Raw genomic sequence first — 14,149 nt, 5'->3', positions numbered from 1 at the left:
TGCTGAAACATACAAAACCAGATGCATCGACTGCTATCATGACAGACGCCCTAAACAACGCTATTGGCGCCGTTATGCAACAATTCATCAATGGTACATGGCATTCACTCGCTTTCATTTCAAAGAAACTGAAGCCTGCACAGAGCCGCTACAGCGTTTCCGGCCGCGAGCTACTCGCCGCGTAATTGGCCGTCCAACACTTCCGGCAATTCCTAGAAGGTCGTCAGTTTAGTGTCCCGGCCGACCATAAGCCCCTTGTGCACGCGATGAACCGATCGGGGTCCTACAACTCGCCTCCCGAGAGTCGACATCTCTCCTACATCTCGGAGTTTACAAGAACGTTCCGTCATGTCAAAGGCACCGACAACATTCTTGCCGATGTTCTGAGCCGCGTCGATGCAGTCTCCACAGCAATCGACGTCGGCCTCCACAGCAATCGACGTCCACAATCATCGACGTCGGCCTACTCGCTACTCACCAGCGTGACGACACCGAGTACCCTCCGAAATTCATCAACGTCCCTGAAGCTGGAAGACGCCGTTTTGACTTCAGATGGTACATAGGTAGTGTGTGATATTTTACCGGCGCACCCCGACCTTTCATCCCGGAACCGCTTCGCAGACGCCTGTTCGATGCTGTACACAGTCTGTCGCACCCCGGAATTCGTGCGACACAGAAGCTCATTTCCAGTGGCTACGTTTGGCCTCAGCTAAACGCAAAAGTTCACGACTGGGTGCGCTGTTGTTTGCCGTGTCAATGCTCAAAGATCCAGCGCCATCCCATCCCTCCTGCGAAGTCCTTCCTTCCACCGGACGCGCGTTTTGACACCGTACACTTGGACCTGGTCGGCCCTCTCCCACCTTCCAAGGGCTACAGCTACATAATGACATGCATCGACCGCTACACACGGTGGCCAGAAGCTACACCCATCGCCGACATATCAGCGCCCACAGTTGCAGCAGCCTTCGTGTCGACATGGATTGCGAGGTTCGGCTGCCCATTTACCATAGTGACCGATCGCGGTCGACAGTTTCATTCGGCACTGTTCAATGAACTCCTCAGCCTTCTCGGAACGACATGCCTCCGCACGACCTCTTACCACGCACAAACAAATGGCTGGTCGAACGTTTCCACAGACATCTAAAGTCTTTCCTTATGGCACAAGAATGACAAGAGAAGTGGGTCGTTCAACTACCACTCGTTTCGCTTGGCACTAGAACTGTCATAAAAAACGACCTGGGCTGTTCATGCGCCGAATTGGTCTACGGCACTTCGCTACGCCTGCCATGCGACTTCTTCGATGCCCACGCCAAACCAAATGTGCCACTAGACGGAGACTACGTTTCCGACCTGCAAAACATCTTCCAGCAGATACGCCCCGTCCCTACACGCCCGCACGAAGCGAGAGCTCCTTACGTGTGTCCGCAGCTCACCTCTGCTACACACGTTTTCGTGCGCAACTGTGCTGTGCGGAAGCCTTTGCAGCCGCACTACTCCGGGCCGTATCGAGTTCTGGAGCGTCGTCCGTCGACATTCGTCGTCAGCGTCAACGGCCGGCCCGACACAATCACTCTCGAACCTATCAAGCCTGCCTACTTCGAAGCAATGTTGCCATCGGTCCCACCATCGTGCGATGCAACACTACTGTATCCCGGATCGCTGCCTTCTTACGCGACACCCAAGACATTTCTTGTCTCCTGGAGTTACGATCGTTCGTCGGGCTTTCCTCCGCTCTAGGAGGGAGCCCTCTCTTGCGGCAGCAGCATCGGCGTCGCAAAGAAGAAAACAGAGACGCTCGCTCTATCACGAGACAGGTGCCACTGCCACGAGCTTGCGCGTGCTGGCGTTCGAAAGATAGATTAAAAATACTTCTGATCAAAGCAGTCCTGTCGGGCTCTCGCTCTCTCTCTGGTAAGGCCGAGACTTCGCCGGTCTGTGAGGTCGCGCATAGCCACACCCTCAAAGGGTTAAACAGCCTCGCTGTTAAAAGAAGAGACAGAGATAAGATCAACTAAAGAGAGAGAAAAAAGTAGGGACAGAGAAAAAATGTAGACAGCAAGATAAAAATTCTTGCCGAAAGAAATTCTCCACGAGGCGGCATTCGAACCCGCGTACCCTCGATACGAAGCGTCCTGACAACTCGGCTATCCAGGCACGCTAGCAGAGCATGCGAGCAGACCTAGAGAGTCATGGGCCGTCCTAAGAAAGTGCATACTCTCGAGAAGGAAGCCGCGCTTCTTGAAGCTAGACGTTTCGGTCGACGGGGCCTAGGAGCGGCGAAGGGCCCGTGCTTCGCTGTGCCAAGCGTTGCGCGACTTAGTACAAACATTAAAATAATTTTTATTTGTTGTTTTTGGAATCGCTGGGAGGTTCGCTTTGTTATATACTTCCATCTCAGTTGGAACGCTTCAGCTCCTATGTCTTGGAGGAGTCCCTGCCGGGTCTTCGACTCGGTGTGTGCTTCATCGATGCTTGCAACGAGCAAGACCTACTCAACATCGGCCGCACTTGTGAGTAACACGTATCCATACAGTGTTCTCAAATGTTCACAGTTCATAAGGCGCAAGAAGACAGCCACAAAAAGAAGGCAAAAAAACGGGACGACGCGCGTCTTTTCGAGGCTTTTCAATTATGAATCCGAACCAAATCGCCCAACTTTCTGTCGTTCCCAAAAAGGCTGGGTATCTTGTAGTCAGTGCGTTGATACAAAGGCCCCCATATTACGTGGGAAACATCAGAAACCCGGTACTGTCACTTAAAGGGCCCTTAAACCGCCAACAGACGCTCGCGTGCTCCTCTTCGTGCCTTTCCTCTATCGACAAGAGCCGTCATGACGTCACCTGTATGATTAGGTGACGTCGCCATCAAGAGACGCTGTCAGTGGGTGAACAAGAGGCTGTATTGTGCTTGCAGGTGCGCGCGCTTCTTGCGTTTCCAGCTCGGACGCTGAGGAAGGGCACTCGGAGAGGTGGACAGACAGTCGGACGAACGCAGCCTAGCGAACGAAAGAGCGAAACGAGGAAGCGCTGCAACTCCGCCAGCGTTCGCTGTAGACTCGTACACAACTGCAGCGCCACAATTAAATTTCGAGCTCTGGGTGATTTAGGGGCCCTTTAACAAGGCGATCCACTCAATCTCGCTAAATCACAGACTGGTACGCTCTCCAATGTTTACATATTAAAGCCGCATATTTTAGAAGACTATCAGCTAATCAGACAGTTAAAACTAGGCGTGAGCGGATATTGTACATTTTTGTATACGAATCGAATATCAAATGTGCCATCATCATCATCACATCCATCCCATGTTATATCCGCTTCAGGACGAAGGCCCCTGCCGATTATATCCAAACCACCTTATCCTGGCGAGCTGATTTCATTTTATGTCTTGAAATTTCCTAATTTCTTCGCTCCACCTAACCATTTTCCGTCCTCCGCGGCGTGTGCACCGTTAAAAAGTTGCAAAACGAGAAGTAGCCATAGCTTTCAAACTTCTTTTAAAACAAATTAACGTAACTCATTGGGTTGCAGCACACTGGAGGTACTTTAGGTAATGCACTCACTACAAGTTATTATAATAAAAATTAGCTGCTTGACACGTTCACAAGGTGAGCATTCTGTAACACATCTGAAAACGAAAAAGATCTCATCCCTTATGCAATGGGATGCTCACACATTGCCATTTTTTTTCGCAGTCATCTAAATATTGTTTAGGTGCCACTCTTGACGCTTATTTTATTGCATATTTTTGTAGAACACGAAAGTACAACATATCCTGTATTAGAGACACTGATCTTTATTCAAAGCTCGGTGGTAATTAAACCGCCCTTGTCTCCTGGGCGTCCCGGACCGGCATAAAGGGAGCACGAAAGTCAGGCGCGCGTTCTGCGTATTTCTCAGTCAATACAGCAGAACATGCGCGATTGCCGTGAACGTAGAATAAATATGCACTGAGCGGCGTTTTGGGGACGTAAAACCCCAATAATTTTTAATAATAATAATAATAATAATAATAATAATAATAATAATAATAATAATAATAATAATAATAATAATAATAATAATCCTACCACGTAAACAACACGACACAACTTGTATGGTTACTGGTAGCCAAATTAGCTTTGTTCACGCCTCCCCAAGTCGAGCCAGTGTTCGCAATGACTCTTATCGCAGATATTCTGAACAAATAGAGCAGGGACAGTTCACAAAGGACAGTTTACAAAATGCTCGCGTTTTATTGCAGAAAACCCTGCAATTCTCCATCTATTTTGTGCTGGGCGTTTAGTTCATTGTTCATCGCCATAAACACTACGTTCTGTGGCTCTTCCTTCGGCCAAATAATACAGGACATCTACGCAGCGTCGTCCACAAAACATAAGGCCCTGGCTGACTTAGTTACCTTTTGCCGGTGCCGGGCTACTTTAGAATGACACTTGAGTGGATAATAGTGTTTGAGGTGGTCTGAGAATACTAAAGAGGATCTAGCGAGTTGTTCACATGGACCAAGGCGCTCATGCGGGAACAATATATACACATACGCTCCATGTTTACCGCCAAAGTACGGGCTACAATTGTTTAAAATAACAAGTTCACCAGCTATGAATGAAGGAAAGAAGATGACTCTTAAGGGCTCGTTTCATTTGTTAGACACAATATTAATTAGAACTAACAGACAATAACGCCAAGGAAAGTATAAGGGGTGTTATCTGTAGTATTTAGAATATATATGTGAAGAAAGTAAAGTGGACGAAAAGATAACTTGCCGCCGGCAGGGACCGAACCTGCGACCTTCGAATAACGCGTTATCGAATGACGCGTTATTCGAAGGTCGCAGGTTCGGTCCCTGCCGGCGGCAAGTTATCTTTTCGTCCACTTTACGTTCTTCACATATATATTCTAAATACTACAGATAACACCCCTTATACTTTCCTTGGCGTTATTGTATGTTAGTTCTAATTAAGTTCACCAGCTGTGATTTTGTGATACAGAGATTTTGTGCTTAACATGCAGAACCTGAGAAAGCTTGTATAAATCATTTTATATTTTAACACTCGCAGTGGGAGGAACGTCGGTGAAAATTACCGTCAAGGACTGTGTGACAAACGAATATGAAGGTGTAGACAACGTTCAAGCCTGGATTATGTAAGTTTGAAGGACGTGGCTGCCATTCTAATTTCAGGAATTAATTGTTCTTATTGACTTAGATAATGGCTGACAGTTAATCGGTCTTTGAACATCTATTTCATAGCCTTCCTAACTATGCTACAGAATTTTTCTAACACCGCTGTCTATGTGTCTTTCAGAGCATTCTTGTCTGTTCTGGCCGCAGTTATTTCTGTTGCAACAATCTTTGAGCTCTTCACTAAAAGTTGGGAAGATAAACGCAAGAATGGTAAGTAAAACATGGCATATATCTATGCCTTTATTGAGTTTTTGTAGAAGTTGGGTGCCCTGTGTGTTTCGTTGAAGCAATGAGGGCACTGAAAGGCTATGGAATGTCTTTGGGCCGCTGCTTGAAATTATTTCCAGTGAGAGTTTGCATTTTAAGGCGAAAGCCTTAAACATCCATGTTTGAAGGTCGTTGTACGGAAAATATAGCCCAAAAAAGTAAGGGCTCCAGCTACACGTGTACTTCTTCCACTTCGTCTTTGCGTCGTTGCGTGAGTAAAAAAAAACATAAAGAAGCCCCGGGCTGTTTGCACTGAGTCGCGCAAAGCTTGGCACAGGGAAGCACGTGCCCGTGGCCGCTCGTACTCCCCGTCGACCGACGCGTCTAGATTCGAGGTGCGCGGCTTCCTGCTCGGAAGAACGCAGCCAGGCTATGCACTATTGGCCGCGAGATCGAGCAGAGTCGCCGCCTGGCGGCTTCTGGCTGAACCGCGCCTAGTGTGGATTGCTCCATGCGTCGTCTGCTAGCCACGTTGTGTTTGCATGTGCGCGTACGCCATGCAGGTCCTCAAAAGGCTGTTTGTTCCGTTGCGTTAGTGCACCTTTAACCGCTCGTACGTATGTCTAACACGATGTAAATGAGCATTTGGCTTGATCGGCTGTATATCTACTGTAACAAGATAAGTGAGTGCACTTGTTGAGAGTGCTGTGTGTGGTCGTTTTACCCTCCATTCACGAGAGTCACGTCAGTGTAGGTGCCGCTCTATGGTTCAAACGCATTGCAAAGTGCACTTGGCGTTGTCCTAAAGATTAGAAGTATTAAATCTTCCGCGAATATAGCCTTTCAGCAGCTCGATGGTAAAAAAAGAGGCTCTCATGCACTCGCGCGTTGTGGTTAGGTGTACAACTTCGGCGCTGTCGTTTATAGGTTACGCGACGAGCTTTAGTTGTGTACGGTCCTGGTCCCACTACAGAGAAACATTTATGTCAAGTCACGTCTGACACTTCGGTACTTAAATTGTCTCCTAAAAGAAGAGAAAATGGAACGACACAGAAATCGCAAAACTGGGTGGCCTTGTGCAAATTTATCTTGTGGCAAAATTTATACAAAAACACCCGTTTACCTAGATTAAGGTACGCGTGAAAGAGCCCTGATGGTCAAAATTAATCCAAACGGCGTATTTTACATTTATGGCGACGTGAACAGCGCGTGAAACACACAAGGACGAGCAACCGACGAGGACTAGCGCTGACCTTGTCCTTGTGTGTTTCACGCGCTGTTCACGCCGCCATGGAATACGAACTAGCCCGGTCACAAACGTTGTTTACATTTATGTCATCGTAATTTCACGCGAAGCCGCATCTTTTTTTCTGTACATTATTTTGAGCGTTTGTGTTGCGTTGTTATCGATTGAAGGAAGGCAGCGGACATTATTCGCATGAAAAAACCTACTTTGGTCCCGTGAAATAACCGGGACTTTGTTACATTGCTGTCGTGCAAGTAATCAGTCGAAGAAATTTCCGTGCTGTACAGTTACCTTTGTATACTCTTACTGCAATAAAAACAAGCGTGTGCTTGTTAAACGTCTCCGTAGCTCTAAAGCGCTGTCAGCCACGTAGCTTTCTCAGAAAACCTATCAATTGTCCTACATTTCATAGAGAACCTAATAAGAAATGCGGATGAATATTCAGAAAATCTATCAATTGTCCTACATTTCATCGAGAACCTAATAAGAAATGCGGATGAATATTTCAGCACACAGTGCACAAAGTGCTATTTGAACTCATCGTGCAGGAATACGTGCGTTCTTTTTGTTGCGGGGTATCCAGATGAACAAGAAGTCAATACCGAAATCAGTCGCGCTACAGCAGTGCGTAGTAGGTGGAACGCAAGCTTAACATGTACAAATAAAACAACAAGAAAACGTCATCCATTGCGAAAACGCCGACTGTTGCTGAAGGCGAGCAACCCGTTTCTTGGCAGGATGCGCTTCTCTCACAAGTAATAGTACCGTTCGGCGCGCTTCGTGCATTAATTCGGGAATGAAGAGTGCACGTATTGCCAGAAAGCTGCAGTCAACACATTTTGTTTACCTGAAATCGGATCAAATCGCTCACAATAAAGTGCTGTTGTGTGCGTTTGTATACGCGCCGAGAACCACCTATCCACACTAGCGCGGCGACGGTGCTGCCACCTGTAGCCCGATCTCGCGGCGAATAGGCGACGCGCAAAGCTGCGACGACGCCATCTGCCGCCACGGCTCAGAAGCGTCGGCGGGTTCGGGCGAGCAGTGTTCCCGCAAGCGTGTACGCGAGTGCACGGGTGGATCTTTTCCATCGTGATTTAACTACTCTGACGAGCATAGAGTTTCATACAATAACCTAGAGAGGAAACTGGCGCTGCGATCGTTCAACCACCATGGGAATGATGGGAAGTACAGGCTTCGGACTGGATTTCGTTAGCTAGCGAACTGTCTACGGATCTTTTTCTACAGTTTCAGTTTCGTTCTTTGCGAGGCGTGGGCAGTGGGGCGCGTTGCAAAGCACTCAAGCCGTGGCTTTGTTGTTGAAAGAGGCTGAAAACCGCTAGGTTTCTTGGTTTGCTGCCCCGTTGCAGCTTTAACGGTTGCATTTGACAGTTTTAGCAAAGCGTCGTGCATTCACCGCTGCGCATAGATGTAGCGTCCCATTCCAGTGCAGGAAATTGCATAGAGTGTTGTGTCGCGCGACCCCTGGTGACATGCTAAGACACCAGTGCAGCTGAGCTCTCTATTCATGCTACTGGGTGGAGCTGGGTCTCTTCCATGTCTCTTTGCTATCACCAATCCGACGTGGCCATGTCGGTCATGTGACCCATGCCTCGCGGACCAATAGCCATTCTTCCCCATTAAAACCACCTGCAATAAACGCGGGAGAGCAGTCTCCCGCAGCGTTGCCATCTGGTGAAACTCGCCACCAGATTTTGGAAATTTGGTGAAATTCTGGAGCTTTTGGTGGCCAGGTCGGAAAACTTCTACACCAGCCAACATCTGGTGAAATCTGGGGAAAATCACTCCACCGAACCTCCGCCCATCATCGCTGCTCATCCAAACTTATAACACAAGGTAGCGCGTGTGACCACCCGATTCTAAGGCTTGCAGGATATGGCTGATACTAGCATTTGTCTATTGGCTCTACTCCTCATTTAATACCCACTGTTAATACCTGTGTTGCTGCGCTACCGCTAGGGCATAGTTAGAGTGCACGGTGAACGAAAGCTTCTTTCTGCAACGCATGTCTAGTTATAAGAGGCTTCAGTAGACGGCGCCAGCTGTTATAACCTTTCTCGCCAAGTGTATGCCGAACGTCGCACGTGTGTTTACGGTCAAGGACATTAGTGTGATCCTGTCAGTCATCAAATTTGCTTTGTATAACGCTGTGTGTCATTGCATTAATGACAACAAAATAAATTTGATATTTTAAAGCAAGTTGGCATCGAGCCTGGCCTCTACACTGCAAGTGCTTGCCGCGTAAGTGATCGGCACTGCATCGTGAAAATATCCCGTCACGGCGCTCATGCAGCAAGGCAGTCTGGAAAAATGAAATGGCGGGTTCGCGGTCTAGCAAAGGCACACAAGAGTATAGGGTCCAGGATGATACCGGCTATAAATATCGAGAATTTTAGCGCTCCTGATCCCCTTGTGTAAGCGCTGCACCTGTGTCAAATCCTTTTTTTTTTTTTCTGAGAACCTATATCTCTCGTATTTTTCCATACGCGAACAATCATAACTTTTTGCTAAAGAAGATTTTTCATTAAAACTTGGTACACTTCCTTATCACATGAGTGGGTGTGCAATGAACCTCGATAAGCAAAATCGTGCGACAAGATTTATTATGCCTGCCTGTCATACGAAGGTGCCACTAGTTATTGTTGATCAGATTTCATTTGTTTTGGTTCATTGCACAGGTCGAAACTTCTCCTATTTCTCTAGAAAAATTTTGTTTTTTTAGTGGAATCTCAGGTGTGTTCGCGTAAATCCCATTTTTAATGAAATTCCTAATTAAGAAAAATTAACAAAAAAGAATTTGCTTTGTGATGCTCACGTGTGCCTAAAAAGGTGTTTTTAATGTAGACGAATAATTTCTAGTGCTTATTGCTTTCTAAAAAATTTTTTCCGACACTTGGCCTCATACCTTAAAGGCTCCTCATCATGACTTTGTGAAAAATAAAATGAGTTCTCCACGAATGTTGATTTTGTAGTCCAGGGGTTCGACGGAACACCCTCTGGCGAGGGGCATAAACATTTCTTCCGAATAAACACACTGGCCCTAGTTGCAACGTAAAAAAAAAAAAAAAACTTTAGCGAATGTTTGTTTATTTGCTAGAAATGTTGATTTTGGGTCGTTTTTATGAATTTCGTAACAATTTTAATTTCTGGTGAAATCTGGGGAAATTTTAGCAAGTGTCTGGTGTCGTGCCCACTTTACAATCTGGCAACGCTTCCCGTCAGTCTCGCCGAAGCTTGGTCTCGCTTCGTCACTTTACGCGCCCTCCCGTCGTTCGGCCTCTCCGTCGGCCCGCCGCGGGGTACGCCGCGCTCCTGCCCTACACAACATAGAGTTCACATTTTGTGATAAGCGCTACTTGTCAGAACTCTTTTAAATCGACTGCAAAACGACGGCGAAGCCAAGTAGACGCACCGTGACGCTCCTCTGACTTCACAACAAAACGAGAGATGCGTTGGGCGCAGACCACTTGGACAGACGCAGCTGGCATCGCAGCAGATGATACGTTAAGTGTTTCTCACTCAATACGGTGCTGTTATTTCTATAAACAGATAATGCGTACTTTCCAGGGAAAGACAAACATGTTTGTTTTAAGTGTTGTAAAGAAAATAATTTATTATATTGCGATGCCAAGCATCAGCGAAGATATTTTGCCGGGCATCCGCCTCGCAAGAAAAAAAAATCGCCGAATTTGACACTGCAAAAGTAAGCCCATTAAACTTCGCCACAAGCAAGTCCTCGAAGGCGTAACGTATCTTTACGGCCAAATCTCGGAAAGCATCAGCCGACGGCTGTCATAGCTAACCCCAAATACACGTCATGATGTGCGCGATTCCACGCTCATCTCCGAATCACGGGGGTCGTACACACCTTTACGTTCTACTGCTAACTCTTTGCTCATTCCATTCAACTCATCAACACCAATATGAGAAGTATTATATCTAAAGGAGACCGAATAGAAACTACCAAATGTGATTTAGCCGCACTAACCGGAACTTGATTGAATCAGTCAATCTCTGATGCTGAGTTGGCATTCTGTTTCCCTGGTTTTGATATCTTTCTATGCGACCATGTCGGTAAGCGGGGTGGCGGAGTGCTCATAACCGCTCACAGCAGGTTGCTGTGCAACATTATAAAAATTTCCAGTAGGTTAGAGGTAGTGTTTGTATCCTTCAAATTAGCGCTTTATTCCCCCGCTATGATCGGTGTATCCACATGACGCAGAACAGTCGATCGTCATTGAATATGATGACCTTTCGAATTGGCTTTGGGGCTCTGATCCCAGTGTCCCAATTATATTCCTCGGAGTCTTCAACTTTCCTGGAATAAGCTGGTCTGATTTGTCCTTAACAATGGCCAAATGCAACACGGAAAGTGATTTCGTTAATGCCTGCCTAGCATCTGGACTTTCGCAACTTGTTTGCACTCCTACAAGAGAAAGCGATCGCTCATCAAGTATGCTCGACCTTTTACTAACATTGAACCCAGAGAATGTTTTATCTGTTTCGTATTTGTCTGAGCTAAGCGACCACGCTACAACAAATGCCACGTTACAGTTTCACTCGCCAAAATAAAAAAAAACATAAGGAAAAACTAACACTTTACGATAAAAGCAACTACGCAGCTATTACTAGGAACTTACAGCCTTCTATAGCTGGTTCTGTGAAGACTTTTCACAACGCCCAGTCGAAACATAGTGGTGTCTTTTTAAGAACAAAGTGCATAATCTCAACCGTGCTTAGATCCCCAGTCTAACAGTAAGAGAGCGACCACAGACCCCGTGGTTCAGTGTGACACTAAAGTGCCCAAAAAATAAAAAGAAACGTCATTACCGGCCTGCTAAATTATTAAATACAGTGTATGCTTGGGAAAGGTACCGTGCCACTGAAAAACTGTTCGATTCACTTGCCGCGAAAGCCAAGCGCCACTGCTTTGCTTCAACATTACCGAACATCCTAAACACTAACCCTAAGCAATTCTGGAAGTTTATCAACACAAGCGCTTCTAAAACGTTATCACTGTGGGGCGAAGTTAATCAACCCATTCCACTACATTATACTGCACATGTGCTGAACTCCATTTTCTGTTCCGTCTTCACCGAAGAACCTGATAGTTCATTGCCTTACTTGTCGCCGATTTGTCGGCGACAATTTTGAAGCTGCTGGTATCGCTGATTTAATCGACAACCTAAATATGACAGCATCGGCTGGTATAGATGGCATCAGCACCAAAATACTAAAAAGTACTAAGCGAGTCACCACTGTGATTCTCTCGTGCATACTCCAAATATCACTTTCTACTGGTACCCTCCCACAGGACTGGAAGTTGGGAAAGGTCATTCCAGTGCCAAAAAAAGGTAACCCGGCTTCCCCTAGAAACTATCGTCCCATCTCTCTAACGAGTGTATGTTAAAAACTAATGGAGCACATTCTCCATTCACACATTGCGAAGTTTCTTACCTCTGTTAATTTATTTCATCCCAGTCAGCAAAACTTCCAGAAAAGCATTTCGTGTGGCACTCAACTGGCTCTTTTCATTAACGACATTAGTTCTAACATTGATACTAACACTCCTGTTGACGTAATATTTCTGGATTTGGAAAATGCTTTTGATAAGGCACCACGTAACCGCCTATTTTTAAAACTTTCACGCTTAAACCTTCATTACCTCGCTTTTGAGTGGATACATAATTTTCTGGGTAACCGTTAGCAATTTGTCTAAGTTATTGAACACTCCTCTCCCTTCGCGCACGTCCCATCCGGGGTTCCCCAGGACAGTCCTCGGACCCCTGCTCTTTCTCATATACATCAACGGTCTTCCGACTAGCATTTCTTCGGGAATTCGGCTGCTTACAGATGACTGCGTACTATACCGACCTATTAACAATAATAATGAAGTTTTATTCCTACAATCCCTATTGCAAAAACCAGCGCCGTTCCAGTACCCCCAGCGTGATACCAGTACGTTTTCTGGCGCTGGACCGCACTCGGAACACTGGTATACGCTCGAATTCACTGGGACTCCGGTGAAAGCACTGGGAAAGAGCTGGGTCGCACTGGTAGAGCCACTGGCTTTGCCGCTGTGGCGCTGGCGCTCACTGGGAAGCGCTGGAGACGCTGGAATTCTCACTGCACTGTAAAAAATAGTTGTAAATTTACAGATAAAATACATGACATTTCTGTACCGCGAAAGAAACTTTCTGCGAATGTGCCATGAAGGAAATCTGTTAAAAATAGAAACCGAAATTTCCTGTTATTCGTGGCTGTTCGTGACCTTCAGCAAAACAAACGACTCAAAATTGAACCTCCACAGTTTTAAATAGTTCAAAGATTACAAATGTCGATGAAATAACATTTCATGTTTTTCTGGTTATTCCCACAATGCTATTTTGTTTTATTAATAGTCAGAGCCTTTTCTGCGGTTCTACGTTCATGCCTCGCGGGCCCCTACATTTACAATATGGCTACCGTTCACGTCGAAGCGCGGCTATGCATGGCTGCAGTGTAAAGCGCGGCTACGACACCGTCCTGCTCCTGCTTTTTGTGCGTCTGCCATTGAAAGGTGAGTGGTTTGCTTCTAACTAGAGTTCCTTACAACAAGAACTCATTGATATGCCTGCCCGCTTTCGAAATTCGCTCTGGCGTAGTTTCTAATTCTGCTTTGCGTCGGCAGCGCGCGCGACTACAACGTTGTGCGAGAGTCGGAATTCCTTCCATGCTTTGGTAGAAATACTGAAGAGGCCTTGTAAGTGGGTGCTTGAGGGAACGCCTGCTGTTGTACCCCATTTATTTCTTTGCTGTTAGCGGCAGCGTACGTCAAGGTATGCGAATCTGTATTTGGACGGTTGCAGAGCGCATACTATACAGCGTTCGCAGCGCACTTCATGTGCGTTCTCTGCGGGCAGCCATTAACGACGTTTCGCTGTACAGAATAATGAGATGTATTTGTTCACCTTACCCACTTTGTTTCTTTATTACATCAAACCTGTGTATTCTGTGTTTCTGCACCTATTTTCTTCCTGATGCTTGGACCGATTTCCTCTAAAAGCTAATGAAGTGCGTATAACTCAACTCAGCTAACCGAGCTACGTTACAGAGCATATAATACCTTCTTTTTTTTTATGAAAGTGCAAACGTTTCCTTTTTTTGTGTGTTTATCTACGTGTAATAGGTAGCTTTCTCCTGCATAGTGAACATGGCCTTGAGCAATGATGTTGTGGCTTGGTGTACGGCGTTTAGTGTTTTGTAGTGGTCATTGCATGATAAGTTCTGCTTGGTTGTATAATGCTGTGTATCTTGAACATTGCTGGCGGGAATGTGCGAACGCATAGCTTCTTGGCGTAGTATATTGGATGACCTTCCTTACGAAGCTTTAAGTTCCTGGCGGAAGATAGATAACCTAGGTAAACCTAGTTTACCGAATGGACGTGTGGGGCACATCCACTCGCTAAACTGATACCTCGATTGACTAGCCAATGGGGCACGGGCTTGACGTTT

General features: G+C 46.2%; 1 long non-coding RNA gene across 1 annotated transcript in view; it reads left to right on the top strand.

Annotated features, from left to right (window-relative positions):
• The first annotated feature begins 5,315 nt into the window (after window positions 1–5,315).
• LOC119394247 (uncharacterized) overlaps window positions 5,316–14,149 on the top strand; it is a 56,374-nt gene continuing 47,540 nt past the window's right edge. Inside the window, exon 1 of the long non-coding RNA XR_005184083.2 lies at window positions 5,316–5,391. This is a non-coding gene — a long non-coding RNA (uncharacterized LOC119394247). The remainder of the gene's footprint in view (window positions 5,392–14,149) is intronic.

This window comes from Rhipicephalus sanguineus, chromosome 1 (assembly GCF_013339695.2).
Source record: "Rhipicephalus sanguineus isolate Rsan-2018 chromosome 1, BIME_Rsan_1.4, whole genome shotgun sequence".
NCBI lineage: Eukaryota > Metazoa > Arthropoda > Arachnida > Ixodida > Ixodidae > Rhipicephalus > Rhipicephalus sanguineus.
Note: the sequence above shows the minus strand (reverse complement) of the source record. Positions and strands in the feature narration are given on the sequence as shown.